Here is a 23173-nt window from a genome sequence, read left to right as displayed (position 1 = left end):
ATATCCATGTTTACATAGCTAGGAAGCAACAAAACCAGGCTTCCATTCTAGGCTGTTTTCAGAGTCCACATGCTTAACTTCATCTTCTATTAGGTGAGTTTTTTTCTCTGCTTCTACAATTCCTTCTCAGAATCAGTCTGTCTTTTCTCCCTTACCATTTCAGCTTGCCCAGCCCATTCTCTGTGTGAAAAACTTGATTTCAGAAAGGATCTGATCTTCTATTTATTCCATGTCAGGTAACATTCATCAAGTATTTAATGGGTGCTTACTGTGTGAAGGAACTGTTTTAGGAGCTGAGGATCCAGTGGTGAACACACAGACTAGGTTCCTGCTTACGAGGAAGTTAGGGTCAGTGTGGAGGTCGCACGATTAAAAACAAATAACAGAAATCCTGCGTAGTAATAAGTATGATGCAGAGAATTAAAATCCTTATTTTAATTTAATCAGGGTGACTGATTATTTTAGATTGTGTAGTCAAGGGAAGGAGGGTTTCCGTGGTGGTTCAGCGGTAAAGAATCTGCCTGCCAATGCAGGAGACACAAGTTCCATCCCTGGGTCAGGAAGATCCCCTGGAGGAGGGCATGGCAAGCCACTCCAGTATTCTCATCTGGAGAATTCCATGGACAGAGGAGCCACAGTCCATGGGGTCGCAAAGAGTCAGACATGACTTAGCGACTAAACAACAACAGTCAAGGAAAGGTCTTTTGGTGAAAGTGGCATATAGGTTGAATTTGAGTTACAAGAAGTTATTGGTTAAGAGTGAGCAAGAGAGAGCAGGTGGAATGATTTTCTAGATAGAGGTAACATGATTTGCAAAGACCGCCTCCCCCCAACATGCCATGGATTTGCTGTGTGTAAAGGACAGGAAGAAGGCTTTTGTGGGTTGACACATAGTGGGCCAGGGAGAGAGTGGTACTGGATGAGGTTGGACAAGTAGGTGGTGTCCTAAATAAAGAGATTTTTAGTCTGAGTTCAGGGAATCCATGAGAGGCTTTAAGCAGAACTGAGGACATAAGCTGATTTATATTTTTAAAAGTTTGTGTTGATTGAGACTTCCCTGGTGGCACAGTGGATAAGAATCCACCTGCTGAAGCAGGGGACACGGGTTTAATCCCTGGTTTGGGAAGATTCCACATGCCTTGGAGCAGCTAATCCTGTGTGTCCAACTTCTGAGCCTGTGCTCTAGGGCCCACGAGGCACAACTACTGAGCCCGTGCGCCGCAACTGCTGAAGCCCGTGTGCCTAGAGCCCGTGCTCTGCAACAAGAGAAGCCACAGGAATGAGAAGTCTGAACACCACAACACAGAGTCGCCCCCCACTCTCTGCAACTAGGGAAAGATTGTGTGCAGCAACGAAGACCCAGTGCAACCAAAAAAAAAGTTTGTGTTGATTGCTGAATAGAGAAAGGATTGTAAGAAGATGAGGAAGGAAGTAGTGAGACTTAACAGGAGGATATTGCAATCGTCCTGACAAGGGATGATGGTGTCTATATCAGTTATTGCCACAGTAATGCTGTGTGACAGATATCCCCATAAACTTAGTGACATACAGAAAAAAGGATTATTTTTGCTCAGTCAGTGGAATGGTTGGGTAATGCGGCTCTTCTGGGCCAGGCTCAGCTGATCCTGACTGAGCTTGCGCATGTCTATGATCAGCTGTGGGTCAGGTAGGCAACTCTGCCATATTGCCTGGTTTCCCTGATATGTTTGGGAGGGCCAGCTGGTTGCTGATTGTCTAGGATGGCCTCAACTCAGATGGCTGGGACAACTCTGCTCTCCTCTGTGTGGTGTTGTTACATGACTTTATTCTTATTCTCAGGCTGGCCCAGTCCTAGTTTCATGGTCATAATAAAGAAGCAAGAAAGGAAGTAGAAATGGGCAGGCAGATTTTTAAGCCTTAGCTGGTGTTCCATTTGCTACTGTCACATTGGTCAAGGCAGGTTACTTGAGTACATCAACAGCTAGTATGAGGGGCATTGCCAAAGAGCAGGTATACAGAGCGGTATGAGAAGATTCAGAGAGGCGTTAAAATAAGAGCCATTGGTGCAATCAGTCTGTTGCAGTAAAGGGAAAAGTATGAAGTGGAGTCTTGAATATTCATAGGATATTAGAATATTTTGGAGCCTGGTGGCTCAGTGGGAAAGAGTCCACCTGCAATGCAGGAGATGTGGGTTTGATGCCTGTTTTGGGAAGATCCCTGGGAGAAGGGAATGGCTACCACTCCAGGAGTCTTGCCTAGAGAATTCCATGAACAGAAGAGCTTGGCATACTGCAGTCCATGGGGTTGCAAAGAGTTGACACGACTGAGTGACTAACACTTCCACTTCCACAGTCAAAAGAACATGCTGATGGATTAGAGTTGAGGTATGAAAGAGAGGAATGAATCAATGATAGCTCTTAGATTTTTGGCTGAGCAGCTGGGGAGATGGTGAGGCCATTTATTCAGACATCAAAGACTAGATAAAGAGCAAATTTTCGGGGACTATATAGCACTCCATTGTAGCCATGTTACGTTTGAGATACTTGCTAGATATTTAAATAAAGATATCAGGATTGCAGTTGAATATATAAATCTGAGGTTCTTGGCAGCAGGGCTAAAGATGGAGATGTCAGGGTTATTACCACACAGGTGGTATGTCAAGCCATGGAACTGGATGAGGCTGCCTCCGAGGAGGATTCATAGATGAAGAAGCAAAACAAGCCCAGGGTAGAGTGCTGGTGCACACCAGTATTTAGAAGTAAAGGAGGAAAACAGAGGTCAGCAAAGGAGACTGAGAAGGCTCAGCCTCTAAGATTGGAGAAAAATCAAGGAGACTTTGGTGTCACAGAGAACCAACAGAAGTGAAGCATTTCAAGGAGAGGATGGTCAGCTGTATTAACACTGTTAGGGCGTCAGGGGAGAGAGACAAGAACTGGGAAGTGACCACTGGTTCTGGCAACAGGCTGTTCTTGGTGATTTTGACACATGTAGTCTTAGTGGCCTGATGAGACAGAAACGCACCTGGAGCAGTTTGAGGCCAGCACATGAGTTGAGGAGCAGGGATAGCAACCCTAATCCTGTCTTTCAAGAGCTTTTGCTGTAAAGGGACTCAGGTGATACGGTAGTTGGAGGTGACTATGGGTCAAGGCAGAGGTTTATTTTTGGGAATGTATGTGATGCTGCTGTACCAAAGGGGATGATCCAGTAGAGAGACATCAGGTGCACCAAAGAAGGGAAAGCTACAGGCCACAAATGTTGGAGATGGCAGGAGAGGATGGGATTGAGAATTTAGAATAATTAGTGTGTTACCTTCGGGGATATTTGGATACTCTGTTTTATTTCTAATTTTGGAATGAAATATTTGCCATTGAAGTGAATCGTTTCAGCCAGGGTAAGGAAGAATATGAGTTCTGCTGTAACACTGGGCAGAGGGAATGCCTCTGTATGAGGCTCATTCAGCTACCATTGTAGAGGAGAGACTTCTTTGGAAATATTCTACTTCTGTAGGTGGTGCTCAGTGTTTCTTTTTTCTTTTTTTACTTATTTTTATTTTTTGGCTGCGTTGCCTGACATGTGGGATCTTAGTTTGCCAACCAGGGATTGAACCTCTCCCCCTGCGGTGGAAGCATGGAGTCTTAACCACTGGACTGCCAGGGAAGCCTTCCACGTTTCCTATAATGATAGAAAAACTGATAAATTCAGTTTCTTAGATTTTGATATGGGTAGCAAGTTTGGCACTTCTTGAGCAAAGCTAGGGAGGGAATGTGAATGACAGTGTCCAGATTCTTATAACAGTATGACTTGATGTTTTGATCAGTTCAGTAGATTGCAGACCAGGTATGCATTCTGTAATTCCAGTTGGGAGATAAAAATTGCCTCTTATGCTTTTTAAGATAAGGTAACTTCAACTTTACCTTTTGAACCGTGGTGTTGGAGAAGACTCTTGAGAGTCCCTTGGACTGCAAGGAGATCAAACCAGTCCATCCTAAAGGAGATCAGTCCTGGGTGTTCATTGGAAGGACTGATGTTGAAGCTGAAACTCCAATACTTTGGCCACCTGATGTGAAGAGCTGACTCATTTGAAAAGACCCCGACGCTGGGAAAGATTGAGGGCGGGAGGAGAAGGGGACGACAGAGGATGAGATGGCTGGATGGCATCACCAACTCAATGGACATGAGTTTGGGCAAACTCCAAGAGTTGGTGATGGACAGGGAGGCCTGGCATGCTGCGGTTCATGGGGTCGCAAAGAGTCGGACATGACTGAGCAACTGAACTGAACTTCAACTTGAAGCTATAATATAAAGCAAATATATTACATGAATGGTAATTTAAAATGTATTTTGTAGAAGTTCATGTGTACATTTGGTGATATTTAAGCTACTATTTTCACCAGCCTTCTTGGAATTTGTGCTCTGTGTGTGGTGGGTGAGGATGGTGGTGTGAAAAAAATGTAGTACCCTGTCTTAGAGTATTTTCCCAGTCTTCGAAGATTTTTGTTCAATTGCTGTGATTGTACTCAATCTGTTTTCCTATTTCACTCATTTAAAATATTAGTGCTTACTTGTGCAGTTCATATTGTGAACTGAGAACCACACCAGTCACCACTCTGCTTTTTATTGCTTTCTGATTTGGTGGAAATAATACTGAAAAAGATATCTGCTAGGGCCTTAGTAATTCTTATATATAGCAGTCTGTTAGTTCAAAGGACTGTTAGTTCGAAGTTAGCAGAAATATTAGGAAGTCAAGAAGCAAGACGTAAATCAGATGAAGTCAGAATCTCAAAATGTAAATGCTTCTGGTGTGAAGCTGTAGATCTTTGGAATTGTTGGTGTTTTCTGTTATCTTAGATCTTTCAGGAGGGTGTATCTGAAAATACTTTAGCCTTCAAAAATTTTTACAGCAAATATATTGATTATTATTAATGTAATATTTACATTTCTTTCACATGTTGGAGAGTAAGTCTGAATTTCATTTAACTTTTATTGAAAATTAGCTTAAGAGTGTTTATCAGATATGGCTCAAGGATCATATCTATTTACCTAATTCTGTACTCTTGCTTCTTTTTTTTGGCCATGCTTTGTGGCTTATGGGATCTTAGTTCTGCCACCCGTTTCTCCTGAGATGCCCTGGCTGATAGCCTGCAAGTGCTCAAAATGTGAGTGAGGCCATTCTGGACATCGAAATCAGAATTGTTCCTCTGACAGAATCAGGAGGAAGAATACATTTTTATTGTTTTTATGTTCATAATTACGGAATGGGGTTTATTTTGCTGGTGGTTTTTCTCATCAGAAGCTAATGGATACAACTTCCAATGCTGGTGGACATTTCTGCTGATGCTATGTTGGACTTATCTGGAGACAGTGTGGCTGTGTCTTCTATGGAACATTCAAGGCTAATTTTGATTATATTCAGTTTCTGTTGTATGAACTGATGTGAGAACCAACTTCCATATAAGTTTTGCTTGGTTTCACTCTGTTCTATTCCTTCCTTTTGGTTTGTGATTTCTCCTTTTACTTTTGATTCTCATCTGTATGTTGTTTACATGTTGTACATTTATATTTTTCTTAAATTTTTTTAATTGAGAATAAATTCAGGTAACCACCATTTGAACCAATTTGAAGAGTACAGTCCTGTGGTTTTTAATATATATACAATGTTGTATAACCTCCACCACCATCTAACTCCAGAAGATTCTTATCACTTAAAAAAAAACTGTACACACCCACCCTACCCCATTCTCTCTTCATTTCAACCAAACGATAGTCTACTTTCTTTCTCTATGGGTTTGCCTGTTCTGGACATTTCACATAAACAGTGTTCTGGTCATGTCACATAAATGGAATCAATATAATGTGGCCTTTTGGTGCTTGGCTTCTTTTACTTAGTGTAATATTTTCAAAGCTCATTTGTGTTGCACTATGAATCAGTACCTCATTGTTTTTTTCTGGTGGAGTAACATTCAGTTGTATGGGTTTATATATATATCTCCATACATCAGTGTATGGACATTTGGGTTGTTTCCACTTTTTGGCTATTATGACTAATACCTCTATGCGCAGTAGTTTATAAGCCTCTTTGTGAATATGTTTTCAATTCTCTTGGGTATGTACTTAAGAGTGGAAGTGCTGGGTCATAGCTTAACTCTATGTTTAACTTTTGAGGAACTACCAAACTGGTTTTCACAGTGGCTGTATCACTTTACATTCCTACTAACAATGGATGAGGGTTCCCATTTCTCCATATTCTTGTCAATCCTTATTTTCCTTTTTTTGGATTATAACTAGCCTAGTATGTGTATAGTAGGATCTTCTTGTGCTTTTGATTTATGTATTCCTAAAAGCAAGAGAGTTCCAGAAAAACATCTGCTTTATTGACTAAGCCAAAGCCTCTGACTGTGTGGATCACAATAAACTGTGGAAAATTCTGAAAGAGTTGGGAATACCAGACCACCTGACCTGCCTCTTGAGAAATCTGTATGCAGGTCAGGAATCAACAGTTAGAACTGGACATGGAACAGTAGACTGGTTCCAAATAGGGAAAGGAGTATGTCAAGGCTGTATATTGTCATCTTGCTTATTTAACTTAATGCAGAATGCATCATGAGAAATGCTGGGCTGGATGAAACACAAGCTGGAATCAAGATTGCTGGGAGAAATATCAATAACCTCAGATATGCAGATGACACCAACCTTACGCCAGAAAGCGAAGAATTAAAGAGCCTCTTGATGAAAGTGAAAGAGGAGAGTGAAAAAGTTGGCTTAAAACTCAGCATTCAGAAAACTAAGATCATGGCATTCAGTCCCATCACTTCATGGCAGATAGATAGGGAAACAGTGTCAGACTTTATATTCTTGGGCTCCAAAATCACTGCAGATGCTGACTGCAGCCATGAAATTAAAAGACACCTGCTCCTTGGAAGAAAAGTTATGACCAACCTAGACAGCATGTTAAAAAGCAGAGACATTACTTTGCCAAGAAAGGTCTGCCTAGTCAAAGCTATGGTTTTTCCAGTGGTCATGTATGGATGTGAGAGTTGGACTGTAAAGAAAGCTGAGCACTGAAGAATTGATGCTTTTGAACTGTGCTGTTGGAGAAGACTTTTGAGAGTCCCTTGGACTGCAAGGAGATCCAACCAGTCCATACTAAAGGAAATCAGTCCTGAGTGTTCATTAGAAGAACTGATGTTGAAGCTGAAACTCCAATACTTTGGCCACCTGATGTAAAGAACTGGCTCATTTGAAAAGACCCTGATGCTGGGAAAGATTGAAGGTGGGAAGAAAAGGGGATGACAGAGGGTGAGATGGTTGGATGGCATCACCAACTCAATGGACATGAGTTTGAGTAAACTCTGGGTGTTGGTAATGGACAGGGAGGCCTGGTGTGCTGTAGTCCTGGGGTCTCAAAGAATCGGACATGACTGAGTGACTGGACTGAACTGAAAAGCTAGTGATGTTGAACATTTTTTCAAGTGTTTATTAGCCTTTTGACATCTTTGGGAAAATGTCTATTTAAGTCCTTTACCTGTTAATTAAAAAAAAATTATTCAGTTGTAAGTGTTATATTTTCTGGATACTAGACTCTTATTGGTGCCCCAGCTGGTAAAGAATCTGCCTTCTATGCAGGAAGCCTGGGTTCGATCCCTGGTTTGGGAAGATCCCTTGGAGAAGGGAATGGTTACCCACTCCATTATTTGGCCTGGAGAATTCCATGGACTGTATAGTCCATGGGTCACAAAGAGTTGGACACGACTGAGTGATTTTCACTTCACTTCAGACTCTTATTGGGTATGTCATTTGTGAACCCTTTCTCCCATATGTGGGTTGTCTTTTCAGTTCCTTTGTAGTGTCCCTAGACATACAGAAGTTTTTGAGTTGAAGTCCAGTTTCTCTCTTTCGTCGCTTGTGCTCTTCTTGAAGTTGTGTTTAAAAAGCCGTTGTGTGAACTAAAATCATGAAAACTTACTGCTATGTTTCCTTCTGAGAGTTTTTGTAATTTTAGTTTTTACATTGTCTTTGATCCATTTAGAAATCATTTTTGTTTGTGGTGTGAAGTAGGGATCCCAATTCACTTATATCCAGTTGTCTCAGAACCATTTGTTGGAAAGACTGCTCTTTCCTTGTGGAATAGTGTTGGCATGCTCATCAAAAATCAGTTAACCATAGATGTGTGGGGTTTCTTTCTGAACTCCCAGTTCTGTACTGTTGATCTGTACATCTATCTTTATATAATATTACACTGTTTGGATTCCTGTAATATTGTAGTGAAAGTGAAAGTGTTAGTTGCTCAGTTGTGTCTGACTCTGCAACCACATGGACTGTAGCCCACCAGTTTCCTCTGGCCATGGAATTCTCCAGGCAAGAGTACTGGAGTGGGTTGCCATTCCCTTTGAAACTGGGACTATGAGACCACCAGCCTTTCGTTTTTCAAGATTAAATGGCTATTTGGCATTACTGTGTGAGTTTTAGTATCAGCGTGTCCATTTTTGCAAAAAAAAGAAAAAACAAAAAAGGCAATTGGAATTTTGATACAGATTATGTTGAATCTGTAAAGCCATTTGATAATGAGTGCCATTTTAGCAATATTAAGAATTTCAATCCTTGAGCATGGACATCTTTCCCTTTATTTTGGTCTTCTTACATTTCTTTTAACAGCATTTTGTAGTTTCCAGTGCATAAGTCTCACACATCTTTGGTTAAATTTTGTTCATGTTTCTTCTTCTTCTTTTTTTTTTTTTCTTTTTTGGTGGAGCCATATGGCTTGTGGATCTTAGCTTCCTGGCCAGGGATGGAACCTGGGCCCTTGGCAGTGAAAGCATGGAGTCCTAACCACGGGGCATCCAGGAAATTCCCATTTTCATGTAGTTTTTAAAAATTTACTTTATTGAAGAATAATTGATTTACAGTGTTGTGTTAATTTCTTCTGTACAGCAGAGTGATTCAGTTATACATGCATATATATATATATTCTTCTTCATATCCTTCCTATTGTGGCTTATTACAGGATACTGAATATAGTTCCCTGTGTTACACACTAGGACCTTGTTGTTTATCCATTCTATATATAATAGTTTGCATCTGCTAATCCCAAACTCCCAATCCATCCCTCCTCCACACCACTCCCTTTGTCTGTCCCAAGTCTGTTCTCTCTGTCTGTGAGTCTGTTTCTGTTTCACAGATAAGTTCACTTGTATCATGTGTTAGATTCCACATATAAGTGATAATCACATTATTTGTCTTTGTGACTTATTTTACTTAGTATGATAATCTCTAGGTCCATCTGTGTTGCTCCATGTTGCTGCAGATGGCATTATTTCATTCTTTTTTTATGGCTGAGTAATGTACCACATCTCCTTGATCTGTTCATCTGTTGATGGGCATTTAGGTCGTTTCCATGTCTTGGCTACTGTGAATAGTGCTGCTATTGTTTATGTGTTTTTATTGTAAGATGTCTCAATTTCTCTCTGAATGTACACAAGGTATAAATTGTAAATCAATAAAAATAAAATTTTTAATGTAGTTCATCAGCTATATAATGTAGTCCATCAGCTATATAATGTAGTCAGACTTTTACTATAAAAGTCTGAGAGTAAGGACACAAGATTTCTATTCTTAAAGGTATTAGTATTATATTAGTTACATTCTCTTTTCTTTCTTTGTTTGTAAAATGGTACTTGCACTTACTATGGGACTCTGGTGCATTTTAATTTCTTAGTGATAATAGTAGTACTCCAAAAATTAAAATGGTGAGACTAAGAGCAAACACTTAACACTTAAGTGCATGTACTCTTCTGAGTGCTTTCTGTGTATTAACTCATTTAATGAAATTCTGAGTGGGGGTGCAGTTTTAAAAGCTAAGGGACTGTGAGTTTGTGTGTATGAAACTTTACATTTGAATGACATTTTTAAAAACATAATTTTAATTTAGAGTTCTTAAAAATAGCTATAGTGAGTTGTTAGTTTTAAAAATTAAGATACTAATAATAGTATTAATGAACAAAGAGAGGGAAGTAGTATTTGTCAACTCAGCTTTTGTGTACTCTGAATTATTGGTAGAGAGGTTTGGACCCGATGATTCTAATTATTGGAGCACCCGGCTCTCATTTTCTGTAAACAAATAACTTGAATATGAATAAGCTGTAAGCATCACAGTCCTCTGTATGGCACTTGAGAAGGATATTGGAGGAGAGGGCTCTTTAAAGCTTTAGACAGAAACTCGGCTGGAGTATAAGCTCGAAGAAGGTGGGGCCTGTGTTTCCCATTGCACTGTTGTAATCCTCTCACAGCGTTAGATGTAGAGTGGGTTTTAAACAAACTATTTGATTGAAAAATTAATGAACAAATGAATACAAGGCTGAAAAAGAATCAGTTTGGATTTTGATTTCTTTTTGATAGTGGAAATACCATTCTCTCCTTTGGGAATATGTGTGTGTATTTGGGTAGAAATGGAGGAGAGAAAGGATTATTGAAATAGAATATGTTTAAATTAATGGAAGTTGTTTTTACTGTTTTTCTTCAAACTTACCTTGCATTTAGTGGGGCTGAGCCCTTGTTCGACCACCTTCCGTGGGTGACAACTAACTCAGCCCTTACCCCAGCTCAGACATCGTCTTCTCTGATTATCTTTCTACCTTCTACCTTTGGGCAGAGCTGAACCTTGTATCCATCTGTGATATAGCACTTACCACATGGTTAATGACATTTTTACTTTCCATTATATATGTCCTTTCTCCTACGTTGTGGATACCTTATTGGCTATGTCTTCTGCTTTATTCCCAGAACCTGATAGTGTATCTGGCACTTAGCAGATACTCAGTTAACAGTTGTTGAATATGAAGACATATATCAGTTCAAAACAAAGGTATGGCAAAATGAACTGACTGTTTGCTATGTATAAGAAACTTTATGTGGATTTTTCTGATTTATAGCTCATGTTACTCCATTAAGGTTGGTACCATTATCCTCATTATGAAGGGAAGGGAATAGTGTCAAAAGAGTTAAGTAACTTGTATGAAGTTATACAACTAATAAATGGCAAAGCTAAGATTTAGAGCCAGGTCAGTCAGACTTAAAAGTTCAGGCTCTTGTAGGCAAAACACTCTTTGATGTAAAGTGTAGCAATGTCTTCTTAGGTCAGTCTCCCAAGACAATAGAAATAGAAGCAAAAATAAATAAATGGGACCTAATCAAATATATAACCTTTTGTGCAGCGAAAGAAACCATAAACAAAATGAAAAGACAGCCTATGGACTGGGAGAAAATATTTACAAACGTGAATGATAAGGGCATAATTTCCAAAATATATGAACAGCCAAGGCAATTCAATAACAAAAAAACCAAACAACCCAATCAAAAAATGGACGGAAGACCTAAATAGACGTTTCTCCGGAGAAGACATACAGGTGGCCCACGGCACATGAGAAGAGGCTTAATATCACTAATTATCTGGGAAATGCAAATCAAAACTACTTATCTCACAATAGTTAGAGTGTCCTAGGGAGGATGTGAAGAAAAGGGAAACCTCCTACACTGTTGGTGGGAGGGTAAATTGGTGCAGCCCACATGGAAAACAGTATGGAGGTTTCTTAAAAAACTAAAAATAAAGTCACCATATGATCCAGCAATCCCACTACTGGGCATTTATCTGGAGAAAACTCTAGTACAAAGTATATGTGCATCCCAATGTTCATAGCAGCACTAGTTACAATAGCCAAGATGTGAAAGTAACATATATGCCCATTGACACATGAATGGATAAAGAAGAGGTGGGATGTATATACAATGGAATATTACTCAGCCGTAAAAAGAATGAAATAATGCCATTTGCAGCAATGTGGATGGACCTAGAGATTATCAAACTAAGTGAAGTAAGTCAGACAAAGACAAATATATGATATCACTTATATGTGGAATCTAAAATATGACACAAATGATCTTATTTACAAAACAGAAACAGGCTCACAGATGTAGAAGACAAATTTATGATTACCAAAGGGGAAAGGAGGTGGGGGAGTGATAAATTAGGAGTTTGAAATTAGCAGATACAAACTATCAATACTATATATAAAATAGATAAAAACAAGGCCATACTATATAGTACAGGGAACTATATGCAATATCTTATAACCTATAATAGAAAAGAATATGAAAAAAGACTACATATATGTATATGTATAACAGAATCACTTTCCTGTACACCTAAAACTATCACAGTCTATAAATCAACCATACTATAATAGAAAAAAAGTTAGGTTCCTTCTACTAAATCATTCTGCTTAAACCAGGAGTTCTAATGTAAGTAATTGGTGACATAAGATGACGGAGGGTGACATAGGGAAAGAAATCTTTAGGATAATGTATAAAGAACCATTGGTTATATCTTCTACAGCTCTGTCAGGGGACATATTAAAATTTTTAGAGTTAATATGTCAAAAGATACAGGCTTGCCTTCTAGATGGTTGAATTTCCTGTGTTTAATACAGTGGTATTAAACAGTGGCAGAGTTCCAAAGAATAGCAAGGAGAGATAAGAAAGCCTTTCTCAGCGATCAATGCAAAGAAATAGAGGAAAACAACAGAATGGGAAAGACTAGAGATCTCTTCAAGAAAATTAGAGATACCAAGGGAACATTTCATGCAAAGATGGGCTCGATAAAGGACAGAAATGGTATGGACCTAACAGAAGCAGAAGATATTAAGAGGTGGCAAGAATACACAGAAGAATTGTACAAAAAAGATCTTCAAGATCCAGATAATCATGATGGTGTGATCACTGACCTAGAGCCAGACATCCTGGAATGTGAAGTCAAGTGAGCCTTAGAAAGTATCACTACGAACAAAGCTAGTGGAAGTGATGGAATTCCAGTTGAGCTCTTTCAAATCCTGAAAGATGATGCTGTGAAAGTGCTGCACTCAATATGCCAGCAAATTTGGAAAACTCAGCAGTGGCCACAGGATTGGAAAAGGTCAGTTTTCATTCCAATTCCAAAGAAAGGCAATGCCAAAGAATGCTCAAACTACAGCACAATTGCACTCATCTCATACACTAGTAAAGTAATGCTCAAAATTCTCCAAGCCAGACTTCAGCAATATGTGAACCGTGAACTTCCTGATGTTCAAGCTGGTTTTAGAAAAGGCAGAGGAACCAGAGATCAAATTGCCAACATCCGCTGGATCATGGAAAATGCAAGAGAGTTCCAGAAAAACATCTATTTCTGCTTTATTGACTCTGCCAAAGCCTTTGACTGTGTGGATCACAATAAACTGTGGAAAATTCTGGAAGAGATGGGAATACCAGACCAACTGACTTGCCTCTTGAGAAACCTGTATGCAGATCAGGAAGCAACAGTTAGAACTGGACATGGAACAACAGACTGGTTCCAAATAGGAAAAGGAGTACATCAAGGCTGTATATTGTTACCCTGCTTATTTAACTTATATGCAGAGTACATCATGAGAAATGCTGGGCTGGAAGAAGCACAAGCTGGAATCAAGATTTCCGGGAGAAATCTCAATACCCTCAGATATGCAGATGACACCACCCTTATGGCAGAAAGTGAAGAGGAACTCAAAAGCCTCTTGATGAAGGTGAAAGAGGAGAGTGAAAAAGTTGACTTAAAGTTCAACATTCAGAAAACGAAGATCATGGCATCTGGTCCCATCACTTCATGGGAAATAGATGGGGAACAGTGGAAACAGTGTCACACTTTATTTTTGGGGGCTCTAAAATAACTGCAGATGGTGACTGCAGCCATGAAATTAAAAGACACTTACTCCTTGGAAGGAAAGTTATGACCAACCTAGATAGCATATTGAAAAGCAGAGACATTACTTTGCCAACAAAGGTCCGTCTAGTCAAGGCTATGGTTTTTCCAGTGGTCATGTATGGATGTGAGAGTTGGACTGTGAAGAAAGCTGAGCGCCAAAGAATTGATGCTTTTGAACTGTGGTGTTGGAGAAGACTCTTGAGAGTCCCTTGGACTGCAAGGAGATCCAACCAGTCCATCCTAAAGGATATCAGTCCTAGGTGTTCTTTGGTAGGACCAATGCTAAAGCTGAAACTGCAGTACTTTGGCCACCTCATGCGAAGAGTTGACTCATTGGAAAAGACTCTGATGCTGGGAGGGATTGGGGGCAGGAGGAAAAGGGGACAACAGAGGATGAGATGGTTGGATGGCATCACTGACTCAATGGACGTGAGTTTGAGTGAACTCCGGGAGTTGGTGATGGACAGGGAGGCCTGGCATGCTGCGATTCATGGGTCGCAAAGAGTTGGACACGACTGAGTGACTGAACTGAACTGAATACAGTGTTAATATAGGGAACAACTGGGTTTCCAAAATGTTGAGCTACATAGAATTTTAGGGCTGACAACATTAGAGCTCCTCAGCTTCAAGGCATTAATCTTAGAGATAATGTCATAGGACATTAGAGTTTGTGAGTTTTGCTTTCAGTTGCATTGTCAACTGAGGGCAGAGAAGATTCTTCTACACCGTGAAGCTCACTTTTATATTGTAACAAGGGATTCAGAATAGTGGCGGACAAAGACCCGCCACATCGATGAGACAGAACAGGAGAGCTGGGAGGAAACACCGTCATTTCCCAGCCTCAGAGATGGGTGAGACTTGGAGCTTTGAGCTGCTAACCCCGTCAGGAAAAAGAACCTCTTGCATAGGTCAGACTTAATCCTCTGAACATCTCAGAGGACAGAAAGATCCTGTTAGTTTTTTGGTGATTTATGATTAAAAGACAAAGACCCTGATGATTTGCAATACAGATAGATGTACTTTTGAAAAAGATTTTTCCTGCAAGTCTGTCCAACGACAACAAGAGAAACTAAAAATGGTGAAGGATCTGAAGTAGATACTTCTGTTACTTTTGTGGTTTGGCTTCTGAGGTAAATACCACCAACGCTTAAATAGAGTGAAATTGTTAAGCTATCAAGTACTTATTGAATACCTGTTGTACTTCAGGCAGTGTACTGGTTGCTGGATCCTGCCAAATGTTATACTTTGTTTTGCTTGATTTTTTGTTAAGGCAGAGTATTATTCAGGGTGGGAGAAATACTTGGTAATATGCTTCTGAGAAATTGCTGTGGAATGGAATGGAGATTTATATATCTGTATAGGGTATGTATGTGCACGTGAGCTCAATCGTGTCTGACTCTTTATGACCCCATGGACTGTAGCCTACCAGGCTCCTCTGTCCACGGGATTTCCCAGGTAAGAATACTGGAGTGGGCTGACATTTCCTTCTCCAACATATATATACATACATACATAGATATCAACTAACTTATTCTGTTGTGGCTGACTAAATATCAGAATTGCCTTTTTTTTTTTTTTAATTTTGGCTGTGGTATCCGGGCCTCATTGTGATACACGGGCTCTTTATTGCAGTACCCGGGCTCTCTCTAGTTGCAGTGCAAGGGCTTCTCACCATGGTGCATGCACTTCTCATGTTGTGGCATGTGGGCACAGAACGCAGGGGATCAGGGGCTGTGGAACGAGGGCTTTGTTGTCCCATAGCATATGGGATCTTAGTTCCCTGACCAGGGATAGAACCTACATCCCCTGCATTGGAAGACAGATTCTTAACCACGGGACCACCAGGGAAGTCCCAGTATTGCTTGTTTATGTCAAGTTGATTTTTACAATTTCACACAGCACTGGGAAAAAAATTGGGCATCAGTTTCTTTAATAGAATATAATTTTTCAAATGAAATTTTCAGTTGCACTAAAATATGCAACCGTCTGTTGGCTAAACATGATGTTAAGATTTAATGCTTGGCTGTCACCCCAAAAGGAGAAGTATCTAGCTTCAGAATCTTTGTATGGTTAGGGAATGCTTATGTGGGGGAAACTTTTGTTTTGGAGAAAGTAGTGGAAAATAGTAGGATGATGATGAAGTGAAAGCTCTGTAACTACTAAATTTCAATTCAAGCTGTTGACAAATTCTGGAAGTTCCATGAAACCATTTCTCAATTCTTTAACACTCGGAATGGCCTTTTTCTTTCCAAAGATTTGTAGTATGTGTATTGAATAAATCTTGCCCCCCATGGAAATGTGTTTTTACTTCTGTAATTGAATTCAAACAGACATGTTACTCTGCTAAGTCACTTCAGTCGTGTCCGACTCTGTGCGACCCCATAGATAGCAGCCCACCAGGCTCCCCCGTCCCTGGGATTCTCCAGGCAAGAACACTGGAGTGGGTTGCCATTTCCTTCTCCAATGCATGAAAGTGAAAAGTGAAAGTGAAGTCGCTTAGTCGTGTCCAACTCTTTGCAACCCCATGGACTGCAGCCCACCAGGCTCCTCTAGTTAAATTTTATTTTAATTTCAGTCATATACTTGGAATGCATTTGGTCTGTAAATTGAAGGATATATGTAGTTAAAAGAGTCATTCTTCTGTAACCAAGACTTCTGCTTTTCTCTTTAAGTTCTTTTCTTCACAACAAAACATGCAAAAGTAAATCTCATGATGGAGAACCAGTACATAACTTCTGAAAATGAGAGTGAACACATGCCATTTTAAACTTTTCTTTCCTGTTTATGATTCAGATAAAATCAAGCAACTTGATAAGAACAACATTTTCATATCTGTTATATGTGGAAGTGATTATACAGACCAGAATTTTAACATCTATTAATACTTTTATTCATGTGTTGGTGTACATCTAGCTATCTGTCAGAATTCTGGAAGTTCCATGAAACCATTTCTCAATTCTTTAAGACCCAGAATGGCCTTGTTTCTTTCCAAAGATTTGTAGTATGTGTATTGAATAAATCTTTCTCCCCCATGGAAACATATTTTTAATTCTGCAATTTCATTAAATTACAGTTAATTTGATTGTAATTCTGTAATATCCTCATTGACGTGGTCCACTGTATTTTGAAGAGGGGTAGTTGTTCCTCTTTAGTGATTACATGTTAGTGATTTTTAAGATCTATCGGTGTTCCAAAACAACTTTGTCCATGTCACTTGTATGGCCCTCAACAGATTGCATTGTAGCTCTTTGTTTTTAAATTGCTTTTCCCTATGCCTGCCTAGAGCAGAGTTCTTGTCTTGCTAACCTTTGTAACCTCCTCAGTGCCTCCTGCGTAGTTCTCATACATCACGGCTTTGCAATAAATGCCAGAATGAATGATCATATATGAATGTCTGAAATTATTATTGTGGACAGATTATGTCATCAACTGAACATGGTGAAAAGATGGATGGGTGAAGAAGAGGAAACATTTAAGGGAAGGAAGAGGGTTGACAGGGATTAGAGATGAATGAAATGAGAATGAGATGATCAGGAATGATAAAGTATATTAATTATATGTCCTGGTTATGTATTGCTGTGTAACTAACCACCTTAAACTTAACAGCACACAATCACAACCACTTTATTACACTTGTGGATTCTGTAGGCTAAATATTGGACTAGGGCACAGTGGGAATGTCTACTCCAGAATATCTGATGCTTGGAAAACTTGATAGCTGGGAGCAACTTGGAGGGTTTTTTCACTCATCTGTCAGGCTTCTGGGCTGGGTGATTTGAAGGCTGGGCTCAGCAGGAATTCTGCACTGGAACACCTGTATGTGACTTCTCTATTTGGCAGGAGCTTCTCTCATTATGGTAGCTAGGTTCCACGTAAGACTGTCCCAAGAATGAGAAGTCTGAAAAAACAAGACAGAAGCTACTTGGCCTTTTCTGGCCTAGCCTCACAGATTACCCAGTATCCCTTCTGCTGTACTCTATTAGCTGAAGGAATCAAAATCCCACTCAAATTCCAAGGGAGGAGTGTCAGTGAATTTGCATCTGTTTTTAAAAACAGCGGTATTACATGTCATAAGTGGTTCAGACAACGGCAGTGATGGGTAGAGCCAAGAACAGGGAAGTACATTATCAATTTACTTCATTAGGGAGAGTGTGTATGAGAAAGGTCCGGTTCCATTCTTTTGTGTATAGCTATCCAGTTTTCCCAACACCGTTTATTTATTTGTATTCTTTTCTTTTTGGAAAAATAATTTCATGTATTTATTTTTGGCTGTGCTGGGCCTTTGTTACTCCATGGGCTTTTCTCTAGCTGTGGGGAATGGAGACTACTCTCTCATTACAGTGTGTGGGCTTCTCATTGTGGTGGCTCCTCCTATTGCTGAGCACAGCTTTAGGGTGCCTGACTTTAGTAGTTGCGGCACGTGGCTCAGTAGTTATAGCTCCTGGGCTCTAGAGCACAGGCTCAATAGCTGTGGTGCACGGGCTTAGTTGCTCCACATGGCATGAGGGATCTTCTCAGATCAGAGACTGAACTCTTGTCTCCTGCATTGGCAGGTGTATTCTTTACCACTGAGCCTCAGGGAATCTCCCCAACACCACTTACTGAAGAGATTGTCTTTTCTTCCATTGTATATGCTTGCCTCTTTTGCTGTAGCTTGACTGTGTGAGTGTAGGTTTATTAGGGGCTCTCTATTGTGTTCACTGATCTGTGTGTCTTTTTGTGTCAGTGCCATACAGTTTTGATTACAGCACTGTAAGTTTGTAGTATAGTTTGAAATCAGGGAGTGTTATACCCCAGCTTTGTTCTTCTCTCTTAAAATTTTTTTGTCTATTTGCGGTCATTTGTGGTTCCAAACTTTCCAGCTGGTGCTAGTGGCAAAGAACCTGCCTGGCCAGTGCAGGAGATGTAAGAGACTCGAGTTTGATCCCTCAGTTGGGAAGATCCTTTGAAGGAAGAAATGGCAATTTACTCCAGTATTCTTGCCTAGGGAATCCCATGGACAGAGGAGCCTGGTGGACAGAGGAGCACGGGGTCGCAGAGAGTTGTACTGAAGCGACTTAGCATGCATGTGATTCCAAACAAATTAAGGATTATTTGTTTTAGTTCTATGAAAAATGACATTGGTATTTTGATATGGATTACATTGAATTGTAGGTTGCTTTGGGTAGCACATCTAAATGATATTGATTCTTCCAGTCTATGAGCATGGTATATCTTTCCATTTATTTGTCTTGTTTTCAGTTTCTTTTCTCAGTGTCTTAGGAGTTTTCAGAGTATAGGTCTCTTATTTCATAAGTTAAATTTATTCCAGTTGTAAAGGGCATTGTTTGCTTTATTTCTCTTTCTGATAGTTTGTTATTAGTATATAGAAATGCAGCAGATTTATGTATATTGCTTTTCTTATACCATACTAAAAAATAAACTCAAAGTGGATTAAAGACTTGAATATAAGACCTGAAACCACAAAACTCCTAGAACACATGGGCAGTAATCTTTTTTAATATCGATCTTAGTAATATTTTTTTAATATGCTGCTAGGGCCACAAAATCAAAAATAAACAAATGGGACTACATCAGACTAAGCCTTTGATGAAGTCAACAAAACAAAAAGACAACCCACTGAATGGGAGAAGATAGTTGTAAATTGTATATTTGATAAGGGGTTGATATCCAAAGAACTCCTACAACTCAGTATCAAAAAACAAACAAAAGCCCCAATTAAAATATGGGCAGAGGACCTGAATAGACATTTCCCCAAAGAAGATAAACAAACAAGGCATAGGAAAAGTTGCTCCATTGTCACTCACCACCAGGGACATGCAAATCAAAACCACTATGAGGTATCATCTCACACCTGTTAGATCGGCTCTTAGCAAAAAGAAGAAACAACAAATGTTGAGGAAAGGGAACCCTTGTGCTGTGTTTGTGGGAATGTAAATCGGTGCAGCTACTATAGAAAACTGTATGGAGTTTCCTCAAAGAGTTAAAAAATAGAGCTACCAAATGATCCAACAGTTCCACTTCTGGGTCTTTATCTGAAGAAAACAAAAACACTAACTCAAAAAGACATATACCTGTAAGTCTTCACTGAAGCATTATTTATGAATAGCTAGTGTTCATTGACATATGAATGGATAAAGAAGATACGGTATATATACACAATGGAATGCTGCTGCTGCTGCTAAGTTGCTTCAGTCGTGTCCGACTCTGTGTGACCCCATAGATGGCAGCCCACCAGGCTCCCCCGTCCCTGGGACTCTCCAGGCAAGAACACTGGAGTGGGTTGCCGTTTCCTTCTCCAATGCATGAAAGTGAAAAGTGAGAGTGAAGTCGCTCAGTCGTGCCCAACTCTTAGCGACCCCATGGACTGCAGCCTACCAGGCTCCTCCGCCCATGGGATTTTCCAGGCAAGAGTACTGGAGTGGGTTGCCATACTACTTGACTATAAAAAAGAATGAAATCTTGCCATTTGCAGCAACATGGATGGACCTGGTTACCTTCCAGGTCTAAGTGAAATAAATCAGACAGAGAAAAACACATACTATGATTTTACTTTTATTTGGAATCTAAAAAACAAAACAAATGAACAAAGAAAAGCAAAATGGAAACAGACTCAGATACAGAAAACAAACTGGTGGTTGCCAGAGGGGAGGCGGGTGGAAGGATGGGTGAAGGGATGAAGAGGTTCAGTCTTCTGACTATAAAACAAATAAGACATGGGAAAGTAACATATAGCATAAGGAATACAGTCAGTAATACTGTAATAAGTTTGTGTGCTGACAGATGATAACTAGACTTTTATGGTGATCATGTCATAGTGTATAAAAATATTGAATCACTGGTGTATACCCGAAACTAATATAATTGGAGAAGGAAATGGCAACCCACTCCAGTACTCTTGTGTATTAACTATAATCCCATAAGCAAAAGTCAGTGGACATTTTCCTCAGTAATTAGATCATGGCTTATATTCATGATACTTTTTGAATGTAGTTTACAGTTTTTAATTGTTGCAAGTGATGTATAAGAATGTTTCTCCTTCAATAAAAAAATGAAAAAAGAATGTTTTCTATGGAATTGGTATTCTTAGATGTTTAATTTTATCCTTTTTAGAGATCAGGTATATAACAGCTGGCATTTCACTTTGGGAAATTCATCTTTAACTGAGCTCCACAAGCCTTAGAATTAAGGGTAAATAATTCTCTGGTCAAATTTGCCTCCTTATCTTAGGGTGCTTTGTAGTTTCAATTGTGATGCTCACCTTTGGTAAACTATCTCATGATTCTTTTTAAAAAGGCTACAATTCAGATATACTCATTTTATCTGACTGTCCATTGTGCTTTGGTGCTTGTTAATGTGTATAGAATTTTCTTTTTATTGTGCTTTAGGCTTGAAAAGCTAACTTCTGCTTTCATGAAGTTTGAACAGGGGAAAGGAAAGGAAATAGAAGAAGAGGAGTTATAACAAGGACAAATGTTACGTAGACTGTAGTTTTATTTTTGGCCCTGGAAACCACATACTCCTGTTTGTCGGGGAAGAAGTGGTATCACATTACATTATCATGAGGCTTTGCTGACTCAAGGAATCATTGGGATCATTGAAAGAGCTTCTGTGATGAGCTGGATAGCGTGGTAATAATATCCTCGAAGGAGAGCCCGCCCACCTTTTTCCACTTTTATTTGACTGTCTTTCCCCCCACCCCCTTCTCTTCCTTTTTTCATCTTTTTATGTACTCTTTCTTACCAGTTGCAAAGGGTTGGATGACAGGGACATGGAAAACCATGCTGTTCCTTTAAATAAATTTCAAAAAGTTTTTATTATGACAAATTTCAAATGCAGACAAAAATAAACTGTAATGAACTCCTGTGTGCCTCACTCAGCTTCTACAGTTATCAGCTCATGAACAGTTTTATTTTGTCTACTCCCCCATATCCCCTTTACCAGATTATGAAGCAAATCACAGACAGTATTTTGTCTGCAAAATTTCAGTATGTATCTCTAAAAGATAACTCTTAAAAATAGAATCACAGTAGCATCATCACACCAAAAAAATTCCAAAACGACCTAGTACTATTTTGTTATCATCAAATAAATCTCACCACAAACTTAAATATCACCAATATATAGTTAGTGGTCAAGTTGTTAAGAGTTGTCTCACACATTTAAGAGATATCTCTTAAGACTGTTAAAAAGGCTTTTGACTCCTCCTCAGTCTCAGTGTTTTTGTTCTTGTAATTTTTTGTTAAGCTTACTTTCCTGTAAAAACAACTGAACGCAATAATGACTTGAGTTCTTTATTCCTATTTTGAAAACAATAGGAAAATAATACGTTGGCATCGATGAATGTTTCAAATTAAAAACAATCTAGATTAATGTTGTCAAGGAACATATTTTGGTATAAATTATTTTATATATAATTTCCAAATTACTTTCATGTTTTCTCCTAGTAAAAGTTGCTGAAAATCACTTGACCTACTTGAGAAATTTGTTATTCATGCCTTGTTTTCACTGGTTATTGTTTCCTTATGAATTTGCAAGAAGCAGGAAGAGAAATATATTTTGTGTATCAGAAATTCCCTCATGTGAGGAGAACTAGTGCCAGAGTATTGTCACTTAAAGTGAATCCACTTACATTTCATAGTAAGTAGTAAACAAACAAAAAACCCACTATGATTCAGACTTTATCATGAAAAATAAAGTGAATATATGTTTTTTTATCTCATATATGGTACCATTTAGATTATAATTTTTAACTTTTGAACAAAGAGGGAATCAACTATTAGTTTTCTTGAAATTATTTTTCTGATGAAAATACATGATAAAGATTTTTGACTTCTTTCCCTTTACATTTGCATTTGTCAGCACAGATCTAAAGAAGGCCCTTTTTTGGGAAAGCATTAGCAAGCTTTATCAGGTTTTGCAAGAGTGTATCCCGAGACAGATTAAAGGTTAAGTCACGATAACAAAGAAACCATCATATGGCATTTCTAAGATCTGACAGAAGTGTGTTAATCCCTCACAAAGTAGGGTAGCACAAGTCTAGGCTGATTGAGCAGCTCTGATCCATGAAGTCATTCAAGGACTAGGTTCCTTCTTCTTCCCCTCTATTCCCTATGGTCATGTGTTGAATGCATAAAGTTGTGTCTGCCATGTCTACTTTCCAGCTGTTGAGAAGGTGGACAGTGCTGTAAATCTGGGGAGAGTGACCTGTCTTTAAGTTGAAGCTGGTCCACATATCATGTCTGCACACATCCCTTTGGCTTTCAGTTAGATGGCCACAGCTTGCTGCCAAGGCTGGGAAATATTATCTCTAGCCCATACATCTGGAAAGAAGGGAAGGATGAGTAGGGCACGGGGTTACAAGTGGGGAAGGGAGCAAAAAGCAGTCTGACGCAGTGTATTTTAGTATTTTAAGTGTAACTCATTTAAAAA

The 23173-nt window shown here is 39.2% G+C and overlaps 1 protein-coding gene across 3 annotated transcripts in view; it reads left to right on the top strand.

Annotated features, from left to right (window-relative positions):
• TEC (tec protein tyrosine kinase) overlaps positions 1-23173 on the top strand; it is a 167924-nt gene that overhangs the window by 18125 nt on the left and 126626 nt on the right. Inside the window, exon 2 of one of the 3 annotated variants that reach the window (XM_055588506.1) lies at positions 10756-10837. The exons of the other annotated variants lie outside the window; for them this stretch is intronic. The gene's annotated coding sequence lies outside the window, so the exon portion shown is untranslated. The remainder of the gene's footprint in view (positions 1-10755; positions 10838-23173) is intronic. 3 annotated transcript variants of the gene reach the window in all.

This window comes from Bubalus kerabau, chromosome 7 (genome assembly GCF_029407905.1).
Source record: "Bubalus kerabau isolate K-KA32 ecotype Philippines breed swamp buffalo chromosome 7, PCC_UOA_SB_1v2, whole genome shotgun sequence".
Classification (NCBI taxonomy): Eukaryota; Metazoa; Chordata; class Mammalia; order Artiodactyla; family Bovidae; genus Bubalus; species Bubalus kerabau.
The sequence above is the reverse complement of the archived record's forward strand: the minus strand, read 5'-3'. Positions and strand labels throughout refer to the sequence as shown.